Source organism: Elephantulus edwardii, unplaced genomic scaffold (assembly GCF_000299155.1).
Source record: "Elephantulus edwardii isolate Elephantulus edwardi_28Jun2011 unplaced genomic scaffold, EleEdw1.0 scaffold00048, whole genome shotgun sequence".
NCBI lineage: Eukaryota > Metazoa > Chordata > Mammalia > Macroscelidea > Macroscelididae > Elephantulus > Elephantulus edwardii.
Window position 1 is genome coordinate 2,071,575 of NW_006399798.1, and position 442 is coordinate 2,072,016.

A 442-nucleotide genomic window follows, 5' to 3' on the forward strand; every position below is an offset into this window, starting at 1 on the left:
CGGTCTCTCGGGGAAAGTCTCCAGACCTGGCCTTCAGCAGCTTTCCGGTCATCCTGCCAGCATCCAGGAAACGCCGAAAGGCCCGCAAGTCCTCTGGGGACTGTCGCCGCGCGGCCCCGCGAACGCCCCCAGCCCGGCTCTGTGCCCAGGACCCCGCGGGGCTCCTCGGGCCAAGTAAGCCAAGCGGGCTTAGAGCGCCCACTCCCCCCCACACCCGGAGCTCCGTCGGGGTCTGGGGACACCGCGCAGGGCTGGTGCCCCCCACCGAACCCTCTCCCTAACCTGGGTCGCAAGGCGCGTCCCTCCCCCACCTCCGGCTGCTTCTACACGGGCTCCCCCGCCTCGCCAGGTGGGAGGGGCGCCCGGCGGAGTGGGGCGGGGGTGCAGGGGTCCGCGCCGAGCACCCGTGCGACCCCCGGCGGCCGCGGGCCCGGCCGCGCAC